This window comes from Bos taurus, chromosome 8, assembly GCF_002263795.3.
Source record: "Bos taurus isolate L1 Dominette 01449 registration number 42190680 breed Hereford chromosome 8, ARS-UCD2.0, whole genome shotgun sequence".
In the NCBI taxonomy this organism is placed as follows: Eukaryota; Metazoa; Chordata; class Mammalia; order Artiodactyla; family Bovidae; genus Bos; species Bos taurus.
The window spans coordinates 84062069-84067279 of NC_037335.1; the positions used below are offsets into that span (position 1 = coordinate 84062069).

The 5211-nt window shown below is 37.2% G+C and overlaps 1 protein-coding gene across 2 annotated transcripts in view; it reads left to right on the forward strand.

Annotated features, from left to right (window-relative positions):
* CENPP (centromere protein P) overlaps window positions 1-5211 on the forward strand; it is a 235597-nt gene that overhangs the window by 110495 nt on the left and 119891 nt on the right.

Here is a 5211-nt window from a genome sequence, read left to right on the forward strand (position 1 = left end):
TCTCTGCTGCTTTATGACCCATTTTGAATGGAATAAGCAAATCACTTGAATTTGCTTTTTGTGTGACATCATTTCCCTAGTCTAAAATACATATACATTGAATTTATATTATGTGTAATATAAATATAAAGCAAGTAGTAAGTAATTAGCAAACAAACTTAAAGTAAGAAATGCACATTAAAATGATGCATAACATAACCACATTTACTTAAGAATGTATTCCAATATAAAGCAGCAAAATTCAACAATATAATGCCACAATTACTTTTGCACCAACCTAATACAATAGCTAGGAAATGAAGGCAACCTAGATGTCCATCAACAGATGAATGGATAAAGAAGTTGTGGTACATATATATATATACAATAGAATATTGCTCAGCCATAAAAAGGGATGAATTTGAGTTAGTTGAACTGAGGTGAATGAACCCGAAGCCTGTTATACAGAGTGAAGTAAGTCAGAAAGAGAAAGACAAATATCACATATTAATGCATATATATGGAATCTAGGAAAATGATACTGTGAAACTATTTGCAGAGCAGGAATAAAGACACAGGTGTAGAGAACAGACTTGTGGACAGAGCAAGGGAAGGAGAGGGTGGGACGAACTGAGAGAGTAGCATTGAAATATATGCATTACCATATGTAAAATACACAGCTAGTGGGAAGTTGCTGCATAACACAGGGAGCTCAGCCTGGTGCTCTGTGATGACTTAGAGGGGTGGGATTCCCCTGACTATGGAAGGGCTCATTTTCAAGCAGTTGTCTTTATTATCATATTATTATTTTACCAAGGGAGAGATGTTACTGCTTACCTTGTTACAGCACTGTTCAGAGCTAACTGGGTGGGAGGATCTGTTTCATTTAGAGTTCTCCAGAGCCTGTGATAGACATTATGATGAATCCTTTTGATAACACTGAATGCATTGGGAGAAAATGCCATCTGCCCCTATTTTAGAGTAGTGTGGGACACACAGTACATCTGCATCAGGTAAGTATACATCTGTGAGAGAGCTCAGGTGAGAGGGGGTGCATTTAGGATGAAAAGAAAGACATGTAGGATAAAAACACATTGCTTTGTTAGAGTGAGGATAAAGGCTTTTTATTTCCGTTCAATACACACCCTTTGTTGATTCCAGAAGTATGTTTTGAGGTAACGAAGTGTGCTACCCTTTGGTGGGAGAGAGAAAAGGGATGCAAACCTAACTAAAACATAATACTGGGCCTTCCTTGACAGTCCAATGGTTAAGAGTTTGCCTTCCAACTCAGGAGTTGCTGGTTCGATCCCTGGTTGGGGAACTAAGATCCCATGTGCCTCTTGGCCAAAAAGCCAGGACATTAAACAGAAGCAGTATTGTAACAAATTCAATAAAGACTTTAAAAATGGTCCATATAAAAAAAAAATCTTAAAAAAGAATACAGTGCTTACAATCAAGATATTTTCAATTCTGTAGAGAATATGAAGGGAAAAAGCCCATATTTAAATAGCCACAATAAGTTAAGATTATGATAAGTGCAAAAGATAAGCATATTAAAATACTGGGAAGGTTCTGGAGATGGGATGTGAGAAATCACATCTGTTTGTGGGAGAATCAGGAAGATGAACTGAGAAGGGTGAACTTTGACACAGACAGTTGAAGTTGGAAAAGATTTTGACAGATGCACATCATGTGGTATTAATAAAGTCCCAGAAGCCAGAAAATACAGAGCATATTTGAGAAATAGCAAATAGTTTTCAACTGGAGTATAAAAAGATGTAAACAGGAAATAAAAACCTCAAAAATCATAGATAATCTTGAAAGGTGAATTAAGCATTTTTTGTAATTTTATAATCAATGGGAACTGTTATAGTCTTTTGATAAAGGACTGACATAATCCAGATAGCACGTAAATCTGTTTGGTTAGTCATGATAGAGTTGAATTGGCAAAATGAGGCCAGGAACTTATTTTGATACTCCAAATAGAAAATAAAATGATTTGTGGTATGGTGAATGAGAATAAAAAGGAAGGAATGGATGCAAGTAACATGGGAGGTAGAGCAGGAATGGCACTTGCTGAAGTTTAAAACTAGAAAGATTGGGGGAAAGAAGAGCTCAGGAGAGTCTGTGTAGGTTTGAAAGAAATTGTTTTTGATGTTGATTTTTATTGAATTTTATATCTCCAACTGTTTGGATTTTGAGAGTTTGTTACTCCCCAGCAAAATCCTCTTTTGAGAGGTGGATTTCAGAGGCCTCACCTGAAACATTATGGCTAATGTTTAGAAATGCATCAGTTTATCAGGAGCAAAGTGAAGAGGCCAAAATAGTATTGAGGAGGAACACTAGCCATTAAAGAGCAACCTGAAAGGCGTGGTGTGTGGGAGCCAATAAGCGTAGAATCTCCAGGAGGAAGCACTGTCCACTATTTTATACGCTTGATCTCACTAACTAAAACATTAGTGTGTTATCATGGTTAGAAGCTTTGAGCTAGACTGCTGGGATCAAATCCTAGATAGGTAAAGGTACCTGCCTCATAGGGCTGTTGTGAGGATTAAATGAATAAATGCAAGTAAGGCATTTGGAAGAATATCTGAAAATGTTCTTTACACACCGCCAAGATAAGACAATTCTTTTACCAAAAAATGGAATTAGAAAGGAAAGAAAAATAATGCTGTAGTTTAAGGAGAAACAAAATTGATTAAAAAAAAAAGCTTTTAGCAACTTCAGGTGATTTTCTAAAAGTATTACATTTGTTTTGTGAATTCTGTGATATTTTTTACTGTAGTATTTGGAAGGAAATAAAGGTAGATAGCCTCTGAGATTTTTTTTCTGCCTGGAAGCCCTTAGTAAACTCAGTAAGTTGCAGTAATTCATTTGCTTCCAAACTTTAACAGATTTTTAGTGGGTAATATTTTGTATTTACCATAAAATATGATTAAGAAAACTTAATACAGTTTTGGGTGGTTATGCTTTTATTACTGATTTGCTTTTTGCAAACTAACAACCAAAAATGATTAACACCTGTGGGATGAAAAACACAGACATTAACTACAGGAAATTAATTTTAGTGGTTTCAGGAATCATTTCCAGTAGTTAGAAATTTTTGCTGTGTTTCCTTTTTAAAAAGAAAAGCTTCTTTCTTTTAAGCTTTTCTATTCAGATCATAGGGCTTCCCAGGTGGCTAAGTGGTAAAGAGTCCTCCTGCCAATGCAGAAGCCGCAGGAGACATGGGTTTGATCCCTGTGTTGGGAAGATCCCCTGGAGGAGGAAATGACAACCTGATCCGGTATTCTTGCCAGAATAATAGCATGGACAGAGGAGCCTGGTGAACTACAGTCTATGGGGTCCCAAAGAATCAGACACAACTGAGTGACTGAACAAACATGTTCCGATCATAGACTAATTTATTTGTTTAGATGATTCTAACCTTAGCACTAACTTATACATTTAATTATTAATTCCCAAAGCTGGATTATTACAATTTCAGTGAATTTCTACTTATGTTCTCATAAGTGGCATGATGTCACATCTTATTTTTATGATATATTGTAGAAAATGAATTTTATTTGTTAAAACTATTAGAACTTTAGAACATTTTAATTTTAAGATGATTGTCATTGTTATATATCCTTCTTAAAAGCTTTATTTATTTCTTGGCTCTGTTGGGTCTTCGTTGCATGCAGGCTTTCTCCAGTTGCAGTGAACAGCCTACTCTTTGTTGCAGTGTGCAGGCTTCTCATTGCTGTGGCTTCTCTTGTCGCAGAGCGCAGGCTCCAGGTGCATGGACTCTAGAGTGCTGGCCCAGTAATTGAGGCGCATGGACTGAGTTGCTCCACAGTATGTGGGATCTTCCCCAACCAGGGATTGAAACCAGTGACCACCACATTGCAAAGCTAATTCTTAATCATTGGATTACCAGGGAAGCCCTGTTATGAATTTTTTTTTGCTTTTAGACCTCATAATCTTTCATTTTTCTTGTCAGTAAATTATTGTCCAGTATAATAGTTAAGCATATTTCATGAATCTTTATGGTTTACAGAGCATTTTTCATACACTTTTTTCATTCAGTTCTTACAGCAACCTATCAGATCAGTAGTGTCATCCCTACCCTTTTTAGATGAGAAGACAGGTTCAAAGAGATGGTGATTAGCTCAAGGCTATAAATGGAACTGGATTTCTGGGTATATATTCTCAACTCAGACCTCTTTATCCCTGGGCTCTTTCTTTTATATCACTACTGGTGGTATTATTTTAATCACACTTTGATCTTGCCCTTGCAGTTTTCAGTTCAATTCAGTCACTCAGTCGTGTCTGACTTTGCAACCCCATGGACTGCAGCATGCCAGGCTTCCCTGTCCATCACCAACTCTCAGAGCTTGCTCAAACTCATGTTCATCGAGTCAGTGATGCCATCCAACCATCTGATCCTTTGTCATCCCCTTCTCCTCCTGTCTTCAATCTTTCCCAGTATCAGGGTCTTTTCCAATGAGTCAGGTCTTTGCATCTGGTGGCCAAAGTACTGGAGTTTCAGCTTCAGCATCAGTCCTTCCAATGAATATTCAGGACTGATTTCCTTTAGGATTGACTGTTTTACCAAACAAAAATAACTATTTTATTTCAGGTTTGCAAACTTGTGCCAGAATTTAGAAATTAAGTAAATTTTCTATAAATCAGTGGTTCTCAACCAGCTACAGTTTGGCTCCACCCTTTCCCCCTGGCACATTGGCATGTTTTGGAAAAATAGTTGATTGTCACACTGTGGTACAAGTGCTACTGGCGTCTAGTAAATACAGACCAAGGAGCTGCCAGACATTCTGGAAAGGACAGGATAGCACCCCTTCTCTGTCCCGCCCTGGCCCCATGCCGCCCAGAATGATCTAGCCTACAGTGTCAGCAGTTGGGAAACCTCACTGTGAAGAACAGATCTAATTACTCTTTCTTGATCTGGATATCCCAACCCTCCACCCCTTTTTATGTGTCTGTAACGTACAGCTCTCCCCAAAATTATTTGAAGTCTAGTTTTTGAGGTGGTTTACTATAAAGGTGGTTAGCTCCCATAGCTCAGGTATGATTTGGGTTGTTTCAATACTATTATTAAGAATAAGCATTAACACTGTACTAAAAGTGTCATATATAAGAGTTTTATCAAAGATAGTTTATTTTTCTGGGTGGGGGAAGAAAAACCAAAGCACAAATATTTTATTTCAAGCCAATATTTTAATGTTTTTCTTA